This window comes from Ursus arctos, unplaced genomic scaffold (assembly GCF_023065955.2).
Source record: "Ursus arctos isolate Adak ecotype North America unplaced genomic scaffold, UrsArc2.0 scaffold_18, whole genome shotgun sequence".
Taxonomy (NCBI): Eukaryota; Metazoa; Chordata; class Mammalia; order Carnivora; family Ursidae; genus Ursus; species Ursus arctos.
In genome coordinates, this window is record NW_026622852.1 from 15,500,648 (window position 1) to 15,523,206 (window position 22,559).

Sequence of the window (22,559 nt, forward strand, 5' to 3'; positions counted from 1 at the left end):
GCTGACCTTCAAGACTTAGAGGCAGAGGTATTTCTGAGGGAGACAAAGGATGGACTGTGTGAACTGCGTCTGGATTCCTGACTCACTTCCGTCTCTGATTTTAGCACACATTCAGTGGGTAGTTTGGCTTACCTCAGGCTGACATCTTTTCTCAAACACTGGCTGTTCTGCACTTTTGCCCCTGGGTATTTCCAAAGACCAGCTATGCTTGGTCTGGAAGGATATAGGGGTTGATATATCCTCAAGTAAATTCCGACTCATGTGGGATAGGAGCGGTGGATAAAAATCATCAGTTTCAGGTGAACAATTCCAAAGGGCATTCTACGTCCTCTTCAGTAAATTCCAGTCAGGACTGAGTGCCAGTTGCCTACCGTAGTTTTTTTTTTTTTAAGATTTTATTTATTTATGTGACAGAGAGACAGCCAGCGAGAGAGGGAACACAAGCAGGGGGAGTGGGAGAGGAAGAAGCAGGCTCCCAGCGGTGGAGCCCGATGTGGGACTTGATCCCGCAACCCCAGGATCACGCCCTGAGCCGAAGGCAGACGCTTAACGACTGCGCTACCCAGGCGCCCCTGCCGTAGTTATTTTAATAATGAATCTGTGCATTTGCTTTTTTCCACTTTCCCTTGCTCTCCTCTCACTTCTGCCCCCTGTTTGCAACTTCTTGCCTCAAGCACTACTTTTGGGAAAATTCAAGCTAAGAAAACGTTTCATTCCAATATATCTCTAGCTTCTATTTTCTATCCTATCTTATGCTGTCTGTCTTTGCTGCTTCCTTGGTATGAGCCAAGGAAATAAACGGAGAAATAGAACAAATGCAACAAATAATTGAATAGAATTTCCACAAGGACTTAAGCTGCCAAGTTGAAAAGGTCCACTAAGTAGCCCAGAAAATGGTTGAAAATAGATTGTTTTGAAGTTTTCCTCCATGAAGTCTGTTTTTTATCTCTACATCTGGTGTACAGCTGTTCTCCTGCGATTTCTCTTTGTTATCCTCTTGTGCCAAAACTTCTATTTCTTATACCGCATGCCTCCTTTCTTGGAGCACTTCCTCAATAGTCTTAGGGTGCATAGGAGGTAATGTTTTTGAGTCCTTGAACATCTGAAGAAGTCTTTATTTTTGCCTTCTGCATGATTGAACGACAGGTTAGAAATAATTTCCTTCAAATATTTGAAGGCAATCTCTTCTTATTTGCAGTGTAATTGAAAAATCCCAAAGCAATTTTGTTCATAATCCTTTATATGTGATTTCTTTTTCTCCCCTCTCTGGAAGCTTGTAGAATCTTCTTTAGTCCCCAGTGTTCTGAAGATTCAAATGAAGTGCCTTGATGAAGCTTTTTTTTTTTTTTTTTTTTTGGGGGGGGGGGTGCTGATCTCTATGTTAAAAATTTCCACAGATGTTTGGCAATCTTTGGAAGGCTTTAAATTTTTCAGTTGTCTTTTAAATAAATTAAAAGAAGAAAAAAGTCTTCCAATTTACTCCTATTGACTGTTTCAATTGCTCTTCATTCTTTCCTATAACTCCTGAGCTTTCATCTGATGTTATTTTCTTCAACCTTCATCTCAGAAAGTCCATTTTATCTTCCTTTTCAAAGGATATTTTCACTGGATATATAATGCTGGTTTGGTAGATTTTTATTTACTTCCGTATGCTCCATTGTGTTTTGTGTCCATTGTGAGTAATGAGAAGTCAGGCATGATTTGCATCATTGTGTAATATATTCTTTCCCCTCTAGTTGCAATCAAGATTTTCCCTTTAGCTTTGGTTTTCACTAGTTCAAATTTTGATGTACTTAGGTCTGGTTTTCTTTATATTTTTCCTGCTTAAGATTCACCAAGACTCTTGGATATGTCAGTTAATATTTTAAACAAATTTGCAAATTTTAAGCCATTATTTCTTCAAATATTTTCTCCTTCATTTTCTCATTCCTCTCCATGTAGGGCTCCGATTATATGCATGTAGACATCTTGATATTATGGGTCCATAGTCATAAAGACTCTGAAAAATGAAGGCTCATTTTTTCCAATAATTTTTCTTTTAGCAAGTCAGTCTTACAGTTCACTCCTGCCACCCCCCTCCCACTTTCCCCCTGAAATCTTCAGTCTCCAGTTTTTAAGTTCATTGAGGAGATATTATATGCTAGGAATCTGGGATTTCCATTTTGTTCTTTTTAATAGCTTTCATTTTTCTGTTGATATTCCACATCTGTTCACTCTTGAGGACCATAATTTCTCTTAAGTCTTTGAACATATTTATATACTTGCTTTAAAGTCTTTTTTGCTAATTATGATGTCTGCATCATTTCAGAGTTTGCTTTGTCTCGACTATTTTGTCTCTTGACAGCAGATCACATTTCCCTTTTCTTCTAGTGATTTTATATATAAGGCAATGCAGATAATTTATTGTAGAGATTTTGGGGTCTTTTACCTTTGTCTGAAGAATGCTGATCTTTTTACATGGGGGGATGGTCAGTCAGCTGAAATCTCTGTTCAGTTTTTCCGCCTTTTAATGGTTGCTCTCCGCTGGGCTATTTGGAGCCTCCTTCATGTGTGCACAGTTCAGTGGTTAGTCAAGGATCTGAAGCAAGTTTATATGGAGATTTGGGGGGCTCTCTTCTCTGTTGTTCCCTCCTTTCAGTCACTTTGGCATCTCTGATGAATCCCTGATTCATTCTCTGACTCCTTACGTCAGAAAGACAATGGCTCTCTTTATGAATTTCAGCCACCCTGAACCACATGGATTGAGAAATGCCCTCCGAAGAAAAGCTTTCTCAAAGTAAGTCTCATCCAAAGCAATTGCCTTCTGTGAAGGGTTGAATCACCTCTATCTTGGACTCCTTTTGTTTGTTCTCAAGTAACTTCAAATAATTTTTTTTTATACTGGTTTGGAGTTTATAAGTATTATCTGTGGTAGGGTTAGTCTAATACAGGTATTCAACCATTTCTAAAACTAGACTCTTCTATTATGTGGCTCTTACTCTGTCATGTATCTCTTTAAAAACTTCAGTGGTGGGGCGCCTGGGTGGCTCAGTCGGCTTAGTGTCTGCCTTCAGCTCGGTCATGATCCCAGGGTCCTGGGTTGGAGTCCCCCATCACGGGCTCCTTGCTCAGGGGGGAGTCTGCTTCTCCCTCTTCCTCTGCCCCTCCCCCAGTTTGTGCTCTCTCTCTCTCTCTCACTCACTCTCTCTCTCAAAAAGATAAATAAAACCTTGAAACAAAAAACTAAAAAACAAAACTTCAGTGGTTATTCCTGGTCTATAGATTAAAAACAGATTCTTTAGACCCAAAACACTCCATTTTTTTGTCGGTGTGTGAAGAAATTTTCCCCACAGGGGCCTAGGTGTCTCAGTTGGTTAAGCATCTTCCTTTGGCTCAGGTCATGATCCCAGGGTCCTGGGATCAAGCCCCACATCAGGCTCCCTGCTCAGGGGAGCCTGCTTCTCCCTTTCCCTCTGCCTGCCACTCCTTCTACTTGTGCTCCCTCTCTTTCTCTCTCTGTCAAATAAATAACTAAAATCTTGGGAAAAAAATTTTCCCCACAAAAGACCCTATATTCCAGCCAAACTGACTGTTCTCCAAACATTCTATTTTGCTATGCTTCTTTGTTCACGTAATTCTTTCGAATAACATTTCTCCTAAATTTGCATGCCCCATCCTGACTATCTTTCAAGGTCTAACACAAATGTCAACTCCTCCACGAAAGCTATCCTTATCTACCCAGTGCGAAGTGACTTCATTCTCTACTAAATACCTCTTTATATTTATTTCACTTGTGTAATACACCACCCAGGTGGCAGAAGCGATATGAGCATGAGTGATTAAAAGATGAGGAAGACACCGTCCCCACCCGAGAAATCTCTGCTCCTATAACGGCAGAGAAAGCAAAGTCAATAGCAAGGCGGTGAATGCTACAGGCAGATGCTGCTGTGGGACGCTCTAAAGTCTCAGTCTACGGTATCAGGGACAACTTCTTGAGTCAAGGCCTAGATCAGAGTCTTGAACAATGAGTTACCTGGATTAGACACATGGACCGTGAGAGGAGAAACATTCCTGAAAGAGAAAACTACACATTTGAAGACAGAGAAGTGTGAATTCCCCTTAGCACTGAGCATTCTGTCCTTCGGGGATCTGACCTCCTAGCAGAGGGTAGAAAATGCCACCCTTGGGGCGCCTGGGTGGCACAGCGGTTAAGCGTCTGCCTTCGGCTCAGGGCGTGATCCTGGCGTTATGGGATCGAGCCCCACATCAGGCTCCTCTGCTGTGAGCCTGCTGCTTCCTCTCCCACTCCCCCTGCTTGTGTTCCCTCTCTCGCTGGCTGTCTCTATCTCTGTCGAATAAATAAATAAAATCTTAAAAAAAAAAAAAAAGAAAAAAGAAAATGCCACCCTGTATCCACAGCTCCTGCCCCTCCCAAGCATCTGCCAGGTGACTCTCCAGTCCCGGCTTCCGCAGGGTCAGCCCTCCCCAGAGGTCCAGCTCTCTTAACAACGTAAGTTTGCTCACTCTTAGTAGATGCGGGAATCATCCACACAGGATCTTTTTGACTCTAATCAGTTGGCTGTGTGTCTTGTTATGACCTGCGTGTGGGCAAGGACAATGCTAAATGCTTTTGGTTCTTGTAATCTAAGAGAGAGCTTCACTACTACATCATCCATCGTTCAGTTTTCTTGAATGAAGGAGGAAATTCCTCACGAACTTTACAGCAACTTTATTAAAGTTATAATGATGAGCTGGCTCACTCAACACAAGCTCTGGGCTGTGAAACTGAAGGAGAAATGTTAGAACTTGGAATAAATTCAATAAAATTACACATTACATTTACAAGGATGTGTGAATGTGTATGGAGGAGGGGCGAGGACAAAGAAAATAAAAAATAGGTTGCTTTAGTGCAGTAAAGTTACCGGCTTTTCATTTCCTTTGCATTTTTTAAGTATAATTTTTAAAGGACATGTGAAATAGTACCAGGTTGAAGGAAGAAAACTTGACAGAAAATGATAGGTGAGAAACAGCAATGATTTCAGAGCCGTGACAAAGAGTGTTAGCAAATCGAGTGGCTTCCGGCCTGCGGAGTTTGAGAAGAGCCTCATGAGAGAAGGCTGATCTATGGCGGATGGCGGCCATCTCCATCAGGGACCAGACAGGAGGCAACGGGCTTAAATCTGAGAATGAGGGATTTAGATAAGAGCGAAGGAAAAATTTTCAGACGGTGCAATTTGATAGACACTGGAATGTGTAGCTGGGGAGGCTTGTGGAATTTCCTTCTCTAGAGGTCTTTTAAAAATAGAACAGTGTTTCATCTGCCTGAAGGATGGACTCTGTTTGACCTTTCAAAGTGTCCATTGAACCCGGAAGGTGCACCATACCTCAGAGAAGAAAGCAAACCTGAATCATCCTGGGTGGCTTGAGTAATGGGAATAGGGTACATAAATTTCATATTTGATTTGATTTACATAAGACACATATGTAAATATGGCTGTTATAGTTCTTTCTTTTCCTTTCGGTTGAATGTTTTCATTTTTAAGGCTTGGAGATTAGGGCTTAAGTAAAGATATTATAGGGAGAGAAGGAGGAACGCTCATGTTACTTTAGGGCATATTTTTATTTGGGACATAAGCAAGAAGAAAAAGATATTTTGGGCATCTCTGATTTTGCTTTCACTTCCTATTCTAAATAAAGAAAACAACACTGCATTTTCTGTTGGATTTGATATTTTGAGGGTAAAATTTAAAAAAAAATTAATTTAGTCTAAATGTTTCTTATGGTGTTTTTGGTATCTCAAACTGGGAGAGGTTCTTGGTATTTAATTTCCTCTCAGGAAGTTTACCTTCAGAAGTCCAAGTGTGAGGTCAAGCTTTGGGTTGCCGGAAATGGTAATGTCCTTTACTGTCTGAGCACCCAGACCACGCTTAATAAAACATCCTCCTTTGTGGACACTGGTAAGGATTAAGGTGCTTTAACCATTTCCTCTTATTTTATAATTGGTGATTTCTGTGTTCAGTCTTCTAAAACTCAGAAATGAAATTATACGTAAGTAAGAACCATGTTCTCCGATTCAGCTCCAACTGTAGCTTTCCAGTTATAGGTGATAGCCATCTTTTTTTCCTTTCTAAAAACCAAAATGTCATAAAGGCCAAAAGGGATGTAAGCTTTAGAACTCTTTATTTCCCTCAAGCAAAAATGCCAGGGTGTTCTAAACTTGATTTTTAATTGTTTCAGTTGAAATGAGGACATTCACAAGATAAAGCAGTGAGTCATAATACCTCATATTCGCATAGCTCTTTGCCAGAATGCTTCCTTATCTAATATCTAATTTGATCTTATCAAGAGCCTCATCAGTGTCATGATCTTACAGGTGAGAAAATGGGATCTCAGTCAGGAGATGGGACCTGCCCAAGATCACAACACTAGAAAACACAAGAGCTGGAACACTCCTGACTTCAAAGCCTACGTCGTTTTCACTGCATCATGCTAGGCTGTCTATGAGAATTTGTGGTTTCTTTTCTCACCATTGAGGAGATCTTTGTCTCTGATTCATTCTGAGCCAACATCATGTTAGAGACCATGACACTAATGTTATTGTCACCAAATAGAAAGTTGTGCTAGCAATCTCATGGAGTACAACACCAAAGGTTTTAAAAGCTCCTGCCATTCCACAGAGGTCATGCAAATTTCTGACAGGGCAGTCCACGTAGAGATTACAACGTATTCGAATTCATGCTAGCTTTTGGTTATTAAGCAACATTTTGTTTTTATGACAAAACTTACTTTAATTCTTGTATCAGTCTCTGACAGAAATTAAATATTAACAACTCCTGTAATCCCTGGCTCTCTGTCCTGGGTGTCTTTGGGGGTACGGTGGCTTTATTTCCTTCCCTAACTGTTCGGAAGTTTGTTTAATACTGACTCAGAGGAAGCATTCTAGCTGAGTCCTCACATGGTCTTGTTTACAGCTCCGGAGTGCACATAATAGATAAGCTACTGATTTCCACAAGAACCCCCACATTTCCTGGGTGTGTGGGCGTGTGTGCTTCGCCTGTGAATTATGATTGTGCAATCCGCCTGCTAGCTGCATCAGGTTGCAAAGCCGTTTGTGATCTCTGAAATATTTCTCTCCCAAGCCTCTTTTCATCAACCAAAAGCCATTGTGTGCCATGGGAGCTGTGCTGGTAACTAATAATTAACACTGAAAAGCCCATGAGTTTGTAACAAGATCGAACTTGTTATTGAGGCAGGGTGTAGGCAAATTTGCCCGAGGAAGTATTGTGAAATAAAACTGCAAATGGCCATAGATGCACACTGTTCCATCCGTAGGACTTCTCTCCTTGAGTGTAATTATAACTATCACTTGCAGAGGGCCCAGTTAGGTCAGCATCATCGTATTTGCTTCTAATAGCCCTGAAAGATAAATGTGGCTGAGCACTTCTATTGAAGAAAGGTGACCAGGGAAGTCAATAGTACGTCTTGTATTACACTGATGCTAAGTGATAGAATAATGAAGGGGGCCGGGACTGTTGGACTCCATCGACCAACTAGGTTCTCCACAAATCTCTCTTTGGTTCCTTTTTTGATGTGACTTTGCATGAAACTTAATTGTAGGTTGCGTAAGGTATAGAATTTGTTAGAAGGACGGTCTCTGAATAGTAAGGGAATTCAGGCTCCAGATGTTTGGAAGACGATGGTGGTAGGCTGAGAATAGCTCCATTAAACTCTTGAACATTTCAGGGAAGAGTGATCTGAGGCAGAAATGTCACAGAGACCTCCGATTATTCTTGCCTCGAGATGGCGAATGCGTACACGACTGCATATGTAATCTGTCTTGGGTAGAGTGCTGAAATGATTAAATCCATCATGAACAAGTATTGGACACTAAAAATGCAGAAGCAGATTTTTTGGAACCAATTTTTATTTTTTATTAAAAATTTTTTAAAAAATTATTTATTATTTTTTCTTTTTGAAAGAGAGAGAGGAGGGGCAGAGGGAGAGGAAGAGAGAGAATCCCAAGCAGGCTCCACATGGAGCCCGATGTGGGCTGGATCTCATGTCCCCAAGATCATGATCTGAGCGGAAATCAAGAGTGGGAGGCCTCGCTGAGCCACCCAGGCGCCCCTTGAACCAACTTTGTGCATCAAAACTAAGCAACTTGTATTATCTCAAAATTGTGCTTACCAAATTTAGACATTCTTTATAACTCTTGTTTTTAAAAGCCTTCATAATTCTTTCCCTTTGTTTTCTCTTCCCAGCTGCTGCTGTTACTGAATTTGAGGCGTGCCATGTATCACTTTTGCAGTGATAGCTTTCTTTTTGCGAAGCGATTGGAATAGAGTTTGTGGGGATATAGAATGCAGGCACTGAGAAACCTAAGTGAATGTGTAAGAATGACCACAAGGCACCAAACGTGGGTGTATTTATCTGCTTGTCTCATTACTAAGAGGTTTTAGTTCTAACAAATATCCGGAAGGATTTAGCTTTGGGGAAGTGGGAAGGGAGAAGGAGTAGAATAAGAGTTTTGAAATTTTAAACAATTTATTTGAGCTTCCAACTGATCTACTCCATTTTCTTTACATCAGCAAGAGGATTTCTTAAGGGACAGTTAAGAAAAGATTTTATCACTGTGTACATAGGCATTAGAAAGTTGATTTTACAATTTATTTAGTATATTAACAAGAAGACATTACATTGCAAGAAAAATTGGAAACTGTCAAGTTTAAATATTAGTTATTAAAATAGCAATGAAGACTTTTTGTGGCCCAGAAATATGTCTGTTTTAGTGGCATATGCTCTGCTCCATTTGCAAGTTAATTGTGTTGATGTAATTCTATCTGACGTTCTACTCCTTAAATAGGTCAAATGGTTTCATTGACAGAGGGTTAAGTGAGGCTCCTTTTCATTTTCTTTTCTTTTTTTTATTTTTAAAGTAGGCTCCACACCCAGCATTGAACCCAACATGGGGACTGACGTGGAGCCCAAACTCACGACACTGAGATCAAGACCTGAGCTGAGATCAAGTGTCAGGCCCTTAACCTACAGCCACCCTGGTGCTCCTCCTTCTCCCTTTATTTTAGAGACAGCATAGGACAGTGTAGATATTCAGTTCTAGGGTCAGACTACTTTGGTTAAATCCAAGCTCTGCCTCTATCAAGTTTTATGACCTTGGGCAAGTTAGTTAACCTCTGTGTGTCTCAGTTTCTTTACCTGTAGAATGGGGATGATAATCATGTTACTTATCTCATGGGGTTATTATGAAGATTAAAATGAAAGAATTATAGTACACACATGGAGAGAGATCAACAAATTCATTCTTTTTGAAATTTACAGATAGTAACAGTCACTTTTTTGGGCGTGCAGTTCTACGAGTCTTGATACATGCATAGATTATTGTAACTACCCACATACCAACACAAGAGGATGCAGAATAATTTCAGAAGACTTCCCTTATGCACCTCGCTGTGGTCAGATGCTGGTGGCACCCAGCCCCTGGCTACTACTGATACATTTTCTGTCCTTATAGTTTTGCTTTTTTACAGAATGTCAGATGAACGGAATCATACTGTATGCAATCTTTTGAGATTAGCATCTTTCACTTAGCATAATGCCCTAGCGGTACAACCTGATTTATAAAGGAGCTCCATCTGAACTTCATCTGACTTCACAGAAAAGGGATTAGAAAAGATATTTTTTTCTAGGTTCATTAAAGAGAAGAAAACACATAGATTAATATTATCCGAAAGGAGACTTTGGTCTAATATGAGAAAGGAATTTTTCAGAGTTATCGAAATATCAAGTATGATGCGTCTTTAAGAGGACATTATCTCCCTGTCATTAAGGGTGTAGACACAAGCTGAAGGGCCATTTGGAAGGCCAGGTGAAGAAAATGCAAGAGTTAAATATAAGTTAACCTAGGGAAAACTGTTGATGGTGGTGTGTGGTGTTTTGTATGTGGGGGCTTGGAGTGGGACAAGGTGTTGGAAGATCATGAATAATCCCAAATAATCTATAAATGTAATCATATTTTATCCATGCCTTATGGGTACCAGCTAACTGTTGTTGGGTGCAGGGGGAGCTGGGACCCTTGTTACCTCCGCACTGAACTGCATACATGGGGAGGCTAGGAGCAGCCATGATAGAAGAGGGAGAAGAGGTCAAATCCTGACCTGGATTGGAAGAGAGTGATGGGGTGGGGATGGCAAGATTGAAGGAAGGAGAAGAGCTGGGCCTGGGCTGAGCAGAAAATGCTGCTACTTTGCACTGTGTGTTTGATGCCAGAGGCAACAATTATCATGATATTTTACAAATACCATGTATATTCTCCTAATTTACCCAGATGCACACCCATATATAATTATGTGTATTACGTATGTGAATGTATGTGTTTAACTTGATTCATCTTCATTCTGCAAATCAGTTAATTTGCTCCTAAAAACCTGAAAGTTCACTGTACCAGCTATGATTTTCTGGCTGTGTTCCAGAGTAATTATGTGGTAGTTGGTTTAATCCTGGAGTCAAGACTCTGTGGGAGAAGTTGTATTTTTCAGGTTATAGCTGAGGAAGCCGAGGAAGTGACTTACCCAGAGAAACAGAGACGGTAAATTCAGACAGAGCCGGAGCTTCTTCTCAGGAATGTCTGTTTATCTTCAGAGTCTGGACATTTGTCTTCACTCTGCTTCTACGTGTTGATGAGAGTGGAGTTTACTTAATTTATTTTTTACTTAATTTATTTTTTACTTAATTTATTTTTTATTATTTTTACTTAATTTATTTTTTATTATTTTTACTTAATTTATTTTTTATTATTTTTTAAATATTTATTTATTTGGGAGGGAGAGAGACAGAGCGCATTTGTGCGCAAGCGAGCAGGGGGAAGGGCAGAGGGAGAGAAAGAGAGAGAATCCCAAGCAGACTCCCGAGGAGCTCAGAGCCCGATGTGGGGCTCGATCTCACAACCTGAGATTACGACCTGAGCCGAAACCAAGAGTCAGTAGTCTGACTGCCCCACCCAGGCGCCCCTCCAAGTTTAAATACAAGGGAAAACAATCTGACATTTTAAAGTATACTCTACAATGATACTTTATGTGTTTGCTGTTATTATTAATGGTGATAAAACTTGATATCCAGTTACTCACTGAATTTAGCAAGGATTTCAGGAAAGAAAAGCTAAGCTGTAGAAAGGTCTTGGAATCAGAGGACCTGAGTCAAAATTTTAGTTCTGTTCATCATAGCTGCCGGATCTCTCTCAGCTCTGTGCTCTTTAGTGAATTCAAAATGATAATACCACGGTTATTACGTCGTTTAAACAACAAAATGGATGGGCAAATGCCTGGCTTTGTTTATCACATGGTAGGCATTTAGTAGGAATTTGAGAAATTAGGAAAGATAATTAAGAAGCACTTCTAATTTCGTGACTTAAGTATGAGAAGAAAGGCTATGGCTGTATTTGTTTGGACTGTAGTCAGTCGGGGGCTCTGGTTTGTGCTTGCTGGTTTTACAGTGGGATGTACAGGACTATTTTGTTTACATTCAACTCAATCTTATGCATGTAAGTATGACTCTAGATCAACAGGGAGTACAGTGAATGAATTAAAGTATTAGATGGTATATAGATTTTCAGGGTAGTTCATACCTATATATATATGGCACTTATGCCGTTCTTCTCTTCTTTTAATCGATCGCATATGAAGACTAACAAATCCCTCTGGAGATTTCATTACTAAAAGTGAAAGAAGCCAAGCAGGGCTGAGAAGTTATTTGAACCTGTTTCATTTTAGTATATATGCTTTTCACTTGAGCGCTTTTCTCTGATCGAAGGGAAATGCAAGCGTGAGCCATCAGGGAGTCTGTTCCACTAGGATTCAACTTTCCTATAACTTACGGCTGTGGTTGCCCTAAGGCTGCATTCTTCCATTTTGAGTCTGGCATCTTTAACCTTTTTAGTAGCACTTTTTTTGTTGTTGTTATTCATTCGAAATTCAGTTCTACTCATCAAGTATATTTATTGAAAGTTTGCTCCTCCTCGTGTCCCACGTGCTGGGGCTTGTTGACCTAGGGAGGAAGCCAAGACACAGCAAGTGAGGACAGCAGAAGTTGGGGAAGCCAGCGAGGAGGCAGAGGCTGGTTGGGCAGAAAAGAAAAGAGAAGCCAGCCTGGGGAAACCTGAGGCTTGATGACAAGGACAGCAGGGTGCTCAGCTGTAGGTAGCCGCCATGTTGTTAAAGCAGGAGGAGGGGAGGGCAGGCACTCCAGATCACTGCTGGAAGCTTGGCTGCTTCCCCAGGGGCCAGCTGTGTCTCAGTCCTCCTAGCTGCACTGATGAGTCTTTTTAAAGGCACAGATCACAGCTTCTGATATCAGAGAAGAGGGTTTATACAAAGTTTACTTGTTGAAGTATGTTTAAGGATGGCTGTTTGTTTTTGTCCCATTTGTTTACAACTATGGTGGGGAGTTTTTCTCTTCTACTCTCAACTCCTCAGTGCATAGGTGAAGCCATGGTGGTAGTGGCCAAAGGGCACGAAGTAATGAGTCCATCGTACCCTTCAGTCAAGTTGATCAAATAGAACGAAGTTAACTGCAAAATTTTTAATTCCCTTAATGATGCCACAAGCGAAACAAGACCTTTTGTGCATTTTCTAACTCTCTTCAGCACAGCTGGCAGGTTACATAATACTCATTTGTCCTAAAAGTGGACATCTTTATGGCAGAAATTACTGAAAAAGACACGGCAAACATCTCCGGCATCTTCCCAATGGATTGATGTTTCCTTTTTTTCACAGTATCCGGGAAAATACCAGGGCGCCAGGGCAGCTCAGTCAGTTAAGGGTCTGACTCTTGATTTCCGCTCAGGTCATAATCTCAGGGTGGTGGGATCAAGCCCCATGTCGGACTCCGTGGTGGGGTGGGGTCTGCTTAAGATTCTCTCTTTCCTTCTCACTCTGCCCTCACCCTCCCCTTAAAAAAATAATGAAAAATACCTCTTAACTACATTTGAACCTTATAAGAACCTCATGTTATAGATATTAGCTTTGTTCTGCAGTGAAAGATCAGAGGGTTATTTACTTTGTCCAAGAACACACAGCTTTGAATCTGTACACCAACTGAGGGGCTTTGCTCTCGCTTCTAGAGCACAGAGCTTTTGTATAAAATATTGTACAAAATATTGAGTGATACAGATGATATACACTGAAATGAATCTGTTGTTCATGCTGTAATACTCTCTTGCCCTCTACTTGTTTCTCTCATTTCCTATCTTAGTTTAACAACGCTATCTTTTTTTAAAGTCATTTTTAATCATTTTTTCTTCTTATTTAAAAATTTTTAATTCCAGTATAATTAACAGTGTTGTAACAGTTTGAGGTGTGTAATCTAGTGAGTCATTGATTCTGTACATTACTCAGTGCTCATCATCGTAAGTGTACTCTTCACCCCCTTCACCTATTTCACCCCCAACCACCTACTTAAGAGTGTTTTTTTGGTCTGTCTCTTTTCTTCTTTGTTTTGTTTCTGAAGTTCCACATGTGAGTGAAATCATGGTATTTGTCTTTCTCTGACTGACTTATTTCACTTAGCAGTATGCTCTCTAGATCCATCCATGTTGTTGCAAATGGCAAGGTTTTATTCTTTTTTATGGCCGATTAGTATTTCATTAAGCATATGTATCCCATCTTCTTTATCCATTCATCTATCAATGGACTCTGGGTTGCTTCTGTAATTTGGCTATTATAAATATTGCTGCAATAAACAGGGGTACATATGTCTTTTCAAATTAATGTTTTCATATTCTTTGGGTAAATACCCAATAGTGGAATTACTGGATCATATGATAATTCTAATTTTATTTTTTTGAGAAACCTCCATACTGTTTCCCAGAGTGGCTGCACCAGTTTGCATTCCCACCAACAGTGCACGAGGGGTCCTTTTTCTCTACATCCTTGCCAACACTTGTTGTTTCTTACGTTTTTTACTTTAACCGTTCTGATAGATGTGATGTGGTGTCTCATTGTGGTTTTGATTTGCATTTGCCTGATGATGAGCGGTGTTGAGCACCTATTCACGTGTCTGTCGGCTCTCTGGATGTTTTCTTTGGAGAAATATCTGTTCATGTCTTCTGCCCCTTTTTAAATTGGATTATTTGTGGGTTTTTTTTGGTGTTGAGTTGTAAAGGTCTTTTATATATTTTGGATACTAACCCTTTCTTGGATATGTCATTTGCAAATACCTCTATTCACCAGGTGCAAAATCACAATCACATGGTGCAGGCACAAAATTCAATGTAAGAGGGAGCTGTGTTATCAAGAAGGCCAGAAACATACAAGAGTATATGGAGAGCTTTATTATGTGTCAGGAGGTATCTTAAAACCGAAAAATGAAAAAGAAAAGAAAAAATGAAAAAGAAAAAAATGATTGACTTGCTATTTGAAAAAGACTAAAAAATCCCAATTAATACCATAAGCCATGTGCCAAGGTGAAATCCAGGTGGATTAAAAATAAGTAAAAAAAATCATTAAAAAAAACTATAAGAACGTGAATATTTACCTCATCTTAGGAGAGGACAAGAATTTTTAACCATAAAGGCAATGAAAGAAAGCACAAATGTTTATAGATTTGATTACATAAAAGTTGACTTTTGAATAGTCATAAATGAACAAAATGAAAATTAAACAATAGGTAGGAAAATATTTGACATCAGATTAAGAAGGGCTGTAATTTTTAATATATAAAAAGTTCTTGCAGATCAAAAACAAAAATCTCTAAGACTGCAATAAAAAATGGATAAAAGGTTTAACCAGAAAATTCAGTGAAGGGGCACCTGGGTAGCGCAGTCGTTAAGCGTCTGCCTTTGGCTCAGGGCGTGATCCCGGCGTTCCGGGGTCGAGTCCCACATCAGGCTCCTCCACTAAGAGCCTGCTTCTTCCTCTCCCACTCCCCTGCTTGTGTTCCCTCTCTCGCTGGCTGTCTATCTCTGTCAAATAAATAAATCTTTAAAAAAAAAAAAAAAGAAAAGAAAATTCAGTGAAGACAAAATATGAGACAAATTTTGATTAAAAGATTTCAACTCATTTTCTAAGAAAAGCTTGAATTAAAACAAGATAGCCTTTCTCTACCAAAATAGACTGAATGTTTCAAAATATATATTTAATTTTGGTAATGGTCTGGCGGTGGACGTGTATCAGTGGGATTATAAATTGGTGTAAACTTTCTGGACAGCACTTAAAAATTCTTTTTGAGAACCTCAAATAATTTTGTGCCTTGTGGCTTCAGTAAAAATTTCAAACAAAGAAATATATATGTATCACTGAAATATATCTATATATGATATATATTACAAAAATTATATATATATATAACTTTGCATATATATGTATATGCAAGGATTTTATGTCAATATTTTAGGAAAACTTTTTATTATGGAAAATTTTACACCAATATAAAAAGTAGAGAGAATATGATAATCAATCTCTGTGTACCCATTCCCTGACGTCAGAAATTATTAATATTTTCCCACTCCTGTTCCATCTGTTTCTGTGTGCTTTCTATCTGGACTATTTTAAAGCAAATGAAAGACCTCATTATTTTGTTTGTAAATACTTCTGTATGATAAAAGCTTTAAAAAGTATCCAAAGGCCATTTTTAAGTCTAAGGGAATTAAACAGGTTTATGTTCACATTTCTTCATTGACTAAAGAATGTTTTTTCATAATTGTTTAGCTCACATTAGAATCCAAAAGAAAGGTCTGCACATAGCACATATTGATGTCACGTCTGTTAAGTTCACGTTTAACAGTCTCCCCTTTCTCTTTCTCCTGCTATTTATTTGATAAACAAACTAGGTCATTTGTCCTGTAGAAAGTCAGACTTAGCTGATGCCTGCCTCATGGTATCCTATAATGTTTTTCTCTTTCTCTCTTATTTTCTGTAAACTAGCACTTAGAATGAGGCTTGATTAGTCGGGCTCATTTTCAGTTTTATTTTTCGGCAAGAATACTGTATGTGCGGTGTTTCGTACTTCCTGTTGTGTTATAGCGGTATGCGCATTATTTCTGGTTGCCTCACTTTCAGTGACTCTAAGATTGATTTGTAGTTCTGGTGGGCCCTCTTCATCAAGGTCCCCGTTGACTTTTTACATAGTTGTTAGTTATAACATTTATTAATGATCATTGCCTAGAGCCATTATTTCATTAGAACTTACAAAGTGGTATTTTTCTAATTCAATCAACCCTTTTGCATCAACTGGAAATTTTCTTTAAAGAAAAGCTCTTTCTCCAACAATTTAATTAGCCTAAAAGAGTTTATGCTGGAAAGACATGATACATGCTTGATTCTTTTCCTTATTTTCAGTTTTTCAGAGTAATGTGTCAATACTCTTGCTACCTATCTCATTGGTTTATTAGGGTGCAAGCTGGTAACAACATAAATATCCGACAGTAGAAGGTATCCTGTGTATCTATGCTATAAATACCATGCAGTCTTTAAATTTCAAAGAATATTTAATAGCATAGGAAAATACTTCAAATAAAATGTAAACTGAAAAAGACCCAGAAGTGTATATGTAGTGTGATCTAAATATTATCTAAAATGCATGCATTGCAAAATACTGTCTCAGCCTCAGATATTAACATGATCACCGTAAGATAGTAAGTTTTAGAGTCTTACAATTTTTATCTTTATTTTCCATAGACCCTTCTAGAAGATCCATTACTTTTATCCTTAAGAGAAAATGTGAATTTGTTTGAAGGAAATGTCCCTGGGTAAGTTGTTATACTTGGGGAGATTCATGGATGCTGATCTTGGCTGCAGCTTTGACTCTATGGTAACTTCTAGTAAAACTCTCTCCTCCATCTAAACAAGCTTTTACGGTGCTAACCAAACAACTGGAGTGATTTAAAATGTGCTCAATTTTGCGGATTCTGAGACATCTTTCTCATTAAACATAACACTCTCTGTTGACTCACACAATCAGTAGAACGGAATCTATTAAGTCATGCTCAACTAAATTTGACTAGTTCAGAAGACAGCTGAACTGAATTTCCTGTTTTTGTTTTTTTCGTGTGTGTGTGTGTGTGTGTGTGTGTGTGTGTGCGTGTGCATGGCATGTTTTATCAAGTGGTCATTGTTCCATATCAGAGAAACACATGGACCATAATCTCAAGATTGCATCTTCTTGCCGAAGTCTGTTAAATATACTACATTTATTTGATGCTTAGTTTCAAGATGAATGAAAGGAAACCAACACACTGGCTCTGGTTTTGACAAGTTCCCCAAGTAATCCTCAAGAAAGTACTTGATTCTCCAGGGACCTCACTGAGGCCCAGTTTCGACCTCCATAGAATGAGGATCAGATGGTTTGATTCGGAGGTTGTTTCCAACACAGCGTATGTAACACTCCTGGCATAACCCTCAGCAGTAGCATTCGCCCAACAAATGCTAGTTTTCTCCTCTCTCTTCCTAAACAGAAAGGGAAGCAGTCTTTTCCAGTTTTACTCTTCTAATATTAGAGAGCAGATCTTGGGGGCATGTCTCTAGAATCAAGTCCAGCTCCACTCCTGGTTTTGGGGGCCAGTGAAATAAATAAATCTTTTGTGCCTCAGTTTTCCCTACCTGAAAATGGGGGGAAATAACAGTACTTATAGGCTGCTATGTATAATCAATGGGTTGATAGATACCTAGCACTTAAAACTTTTCCTGGCACAGAGTAGGAGCTGTAGGAGTGGGAGCTATTATCTTTATTATGTGCCTAGTAAAATGGCGTGTCCAAGCTCGAGGTTCAAGGCGCTTCCCCCTTGGATGATGCATGAGATACACTGAACACTTCTTGCTTTACTTCTCTTTTTCTAGGTCCTACCCAGAACCTCTTCCTCCTGTTGATTCATTTAATATTTACAGTCACACTATCCAGGTTTTCCTTTTAATAATCCTGTGATTATAATTGGTTAGGATTATGTGAGACTTGTCCCTTTTCGTTGTTGTGATGGTGGTGATGGTGTGGTGAGTGTGTGTGTGTGTGTGTGTGTGTGTGTGTGTGTGTTATAGCCTGAGATACGGTGGCACAGCCAGCCTGATGGATGTGAGTGTAGCTGTAACTTTCTACACGTTCATTTTCTATTACTAGTTTTTATTGGGAAATTTCCACAGATTTCTACTTCTGTTATGGGCATATCTCCCAAAAAGTAAGTAGCATATCTCTCAACCATGCTTGTTGAGGGGTGGGAATGGGATAACCTCAGTTCTTCCAAAATTTTGACAACAGAGGGTTATTAGGTTTAGGAGAGGGTGCTAAATGACTCAGAGATAGGGACAAACCATATGGCCGTATTATTCAGGGATGGGACAACCTAATCGGGGCACAGGGAGCTCTGGATCCTACAGAGAACATTCCTCTCAGATTATAGGGACTGTGTTAGAAAACATTTCTCACTCAAACTGAAGAAAATAAAAACAGATCCAAAGTAGATGTAAGGTGCCTTCCGTGGCAGTAACCTAAGAGATAATTCTGTAAATGTGCTGCTAATGAGACAAAGATGTCCTTTCTATTAATTCACAGGCACCAGTGTGTTTCTCAGTTTCCATCCAAGTGATGGGGGTGTGCACCCTAGGGGAACAGGACCGTGATTGCAACACACCTATGGGGATGCGGTGTTGACAAAACAGATTGAGTTATGGAAATGGGGTCTGGAGAAATGAGTGCCCACGAGTAAAGCCTTGTCATTGGCAGTTAGCAGTTCTCAGAGTAGACAGTAAACTGCGTCTAAGGGCAGGCCCCTGTTGTCTGGACAGAAATACCTAGCAAGTGATAGGACAATCCATTCAGATATTCCATGGACACTATTAAGAGCATCTATGCCTAAGTGCTTTAATTCTGTGTTCACCAGGGGCAGACTGAGGCGTCCTTTGCTCCACTGATTGTCATACCCAGCAGTAGGAAGTGATGTCTGCGAATCTGGCCAAATGAACCTCCTATCTGGGGCAGATCACACGGGGCGTTGTAGACCATGCTAAGAATTTTGGAGGTTGGGAAAGCATTTGTGGGTTTTAAACAAGGAAGTGAGAGAAAATGTGGTGCTATTTATAGATTTATAAACTAAAGAATCAGAGAAAAATCACTTACTTGAACTATTCTAAATTTTTAAAAAGAAAGTCGCTTACTTTCCATTCACGAAAACTTCGGGAACACTATACGATCTTCTATTACTCAGGGTTCTCCAGAGAAACAGGTCGACAGCATATATGTCCGTGTCTATCCTGAGCCTCAGTCCTAGCTCTTAAGGCCTTCAACGGACTGGCTGAAACTTGCCCACATTGTGGAGGGTAATCTGTTTGCTCAGTCTCCTGACTAAATGTGAATCACGTCTAAGAAATAGCTTCGCAGCATCACATCTGGATCGATGGACACCACACTCTAGCCAAATCGACACATTAAAATTAACCGTTGTAGACGGAGAGAATTTATGATGTCACCCTTAGTTGAGAGGTGACTTTGTTAGTTCAGGACAATATACTAACACCAAGGGCAAGTCATTCATTGCCAATCGCAAGTGTCCATGGCCAATAAACATGAGTTGGATTCCCACATGAGCCATTTAGTTTTAAGGCTCATGTTTTAGATTGTATTCCAACGTTTTAAGCTCTATGTCTAACCCTCTGAAGTATATTCTTGCTCACTAAGGGAATGCGCAAGAGGTATGGGAAAATCAATAAACACATATGCTCTTGTGAGCAAACAACTCAGAGTTGCAGATTGTTGGGGCATGGTAGTGGATAAAGTATGTCTCGCCCGGCATGGATGGATGTAAAGGGCCAGCATATTTCTGTCTGCATCACATTTTTTCAAAGATTTTATTTATTTGACAGAGAGAGATTAAGCAGGAGCAGAGGGAGCGAGAGGGAGAAGCAGGCTCCCTACTGAGCAGGAAGCCCAACGCGGGGCTCGATCTCAGGACCCTGAGACCATAACCCGAGCCAAAGGCAGCCCCTTAACCGACTGAGCCACCTAGGCACCCCTCGTATTTGTTTTTTAAATGAAATTTTGACTTTCTTTTAAAACTACCTAGGCAGAAATAAATTTATTGTGCATATCAAAGTATATAATAAAAGTTGTTACTATTGTTTACCAGAATTTTAGGATCTTTTTTCTTTCTCACTTATATTACTCATAAATTCTAGAGAATGGAATTTGAACTTTTAACTAATTTATTATTAAATTATTAACTTTATTATTATTATCAACAATTTGTTATTTAGATTCGGCGTCTAATCCTCAGTTTTACTCATCTATATGCCATATTTGTAAATGAATATTCTTCTTTTGTTTATGGGATCCAACCAATAATGGTTCCATGGTGACACTGGTGTGGTGAAATAGGAACTTTCTATGAGTCTAAGATTTGCTAAGATTTGCTGACTATGAGACCTCCACTAAGGACAGATATTCAAAGAAGCCCCCAGCCCTCAAGGAGTCCACATTGTCATGGGGCACCCAGGAAAAGGAACACTTGGAAAACATTTTGGTTAGTGGTATAAAAGAGGTTTCCTCCTGTGCCTTTTCTCCCACCATCCACATATACTTTGTCGTGGACCCCGTTCTTTCCACCTGCTTAGACTTCCATACTCCTTCTCTTCAGGGACTCCAATTTTTCCTGGTGCATCCTGCCTTCCCAATTAGGACCTGTCATTTGAAGTATACCAGGCTGCCATTCAAGGTGACTAGACTCCTTTAACCAAGGGGCAAGTACATGACCCAATATAGGCTAACTGATTCTCCCTCTCGGGATCTTGAAACTTAGAAGCTTAAGGACGGAAAGTGGTTGGAGGCTTCATTCCCTTGGCTGTATCCTGAAGAGACTATCCACTCTGCCTTCATGACTGGTTCTTCTTTTCCTGGTTGTGCAAGAAGCCTGGTTATTCAAGTTTCCTTGTGAGGTACTTCATCCCGTATCTTTCCAATAAATTCCTTTAGAAATGTGGTTTATGTTGCTTAAAATGAATGAAGCTTTGATATGGTATCATTCAATATGAAGAGCTCTCCCTGGCCGTCCTTATTCTGGTCCTACCTCCATCCTTTCCTCGTATAAATTTCATTCTATTTTCTGTCATTCTCTCCATTTTTACTCTAGGGTACGGTGATGGCCGTTTGAGGGAGAGTCTTGGCCCAATGGAGGCAGACCTGGGTTTTCCCTTTATTACATTAATCACATTGGGTAGGAATTTGAAGAACTATCATCTGTACGATCATTTCGAACTATCATTTGAAGAACTCTCATCTACCGCACATATGTTACCTCATTTAATTATTATGGTAAGTCTAGGTATTAGGCATTATTATCTCCATTTTGGTTAAGGAAACAGAATTTCAGACAGGTTAAGGAGCTGGTCCAAGATTGCATAGCAGCAATGTATCAGAGCTCTAATCTGAACTGACGTCTACCTAACCTCAAAACTCAATTTTTCCCTGAGTTGTCTCAGCTAGTCTCCCCCAAGACATCACAATGTGGGTATCTTGAACACATTACTTTATCTCTGTGACACTTGGTTTCCTTACCTATAAAACAGGAATATGATAACCTACTATGTCATATAGTTGTAATCACTAAATGGGATAATGTAGAGAAAGCCTCTGGCCAAAAATGAATGCTTTCTAGTTCAATGTCCAAATCTGATATGTAAATCTGGATCTTGGAGATTATGGAGAATGCAAAATCTTGGCCAAATCAGTCATTTCTGGTTATCCCTTCACCAACTTCTTACCAGAGCGTCTAGCTGCTGAAAAACTTAAAATTCGGTTGTTCTGTCCTTTCTCCTCTCCCCCCACACCTTTCCATCTCCTGCAAGAAATGCTAACAAATGATGAAACTCTTATAAGAGGACATCAATGGCAAGCACCATCATGAACTCAAACTCTGAATAAGTGGGAGATGGTCTTCTGCACATTTGCCTCCAAGATTATGTATTTGCCTATGTGTGTTTCTTATGTCATTTTTTAAAAGATTTATTTATTTATTTATTTATTTATTTATTTATTTGACAGAGAGAGAGAGAGAGCACGCACAAGGGGGGAGCAGTAGGCAGAGGGAGAGGGAGAAGCAGGCTCCCTGCTGAGCAAGGAGCCCAATGCGGGACTCAATCCCAGGACCCTGGGATCATGACCTGAGCTGAAGGCAGACGCTTAACTGACTGAGCCACCCAGGGGCCCCGTCATTTTTTAGTTTAAAAATGTAACTCATTTTTTGGTAACACTTTAGAGTATCTCTAAACTTCTGTATCTAAGGTTTTTAACTTTAGAAGGAATTTTCAGTTTAGTAGTTGAACATAACAGCCCCTCTACTTCATAGTGTTGCTGTCAGGGTTAGATAATACATGATAGGGGCACCTGGGTGGCTCAGTCAGTTAAGCATCCGCCTTTGGCTCAGGTCATGATCCCAGGGTCCTGGGATCGAGCCCCACGTCCGGCTCTCTGCTCAGTGGGAGTCTGCTTCTCCCTCAGCCTCTGCCCACCCCCCCCCCCCCGCCCCCGCTCATGCTCTCTCTTGCTCTGCTCTCTCTCAAATAAATAAATAAATAAAATATTAAAAAAAAATA

At 39.8% G+C, this 22,559-nt stretch overlaps 1 long non-coding RNA gene across 2 annotated transcripts in view; it reads left to right on the plus strand.

The window, feature by feature from the left end:
* LOC113260572 (uncharacterized) overlaps positions 1-22,559 on the plus strand; it is an 83,678-nt gene that overhangs the window by 57,442 nt on the left and 3,677 nt on the right. The window contains exons 6-9 of one of the 2 annotated variants that reach the window (XR_003318025.4): positions 16,665-20,491; positions 20,606-20,683; positions 20,768-20,903; positions 21,098-21,279. This is a non-coding gene — a long non-coding RNA (uncharacterized LOC113260572). Of the gene's footprint in view, positions 1-16,664; positions 21,280-22,559 lie in introns of both variants that reach the window. The other variant, XR_008959888.1, reaches the window with a different exon arrangement.